Source organism: Arachis duranensis, chromosome 9 (genome assembly GCF_000817695.3).
Source record: "Arachis duranensis cultivar V14167 chromosome 9, aradu.V14167.gnm2.J7QH, whole genome shotgun sequence".
Lineage (NCBI taxonomy): Eukaryota > Viridiplantae > Streptophyta > Magnoliopsida > Fabales > Fabaceae > Arachis > Arachis duranensis.
Window position 1 is genome coordinate 101,708,227 of NC_029780.3, and position 213 is coordinate 101,708,439.

Sequence of the window (213 nt, forward strand, 5' to 3'; positions counted from 1 at the left end):
ATCTTTGATCACTTTAGGTCTTTGATCATTCGGTCTTGTGACCACATGGGGGCTGGCCATTCGGCCATGCCTGAACCCTTTGCTTGTGTATTTTCAACGGTGGAGTTTCTGCACACCATAGATTAAGGGTGACCTCAAGTATTAATGCAATTCTATTCTCTTTTATTCAAATCTCTCTTATTCTTATTCCAAGATATTCATTCGTACCCAAGA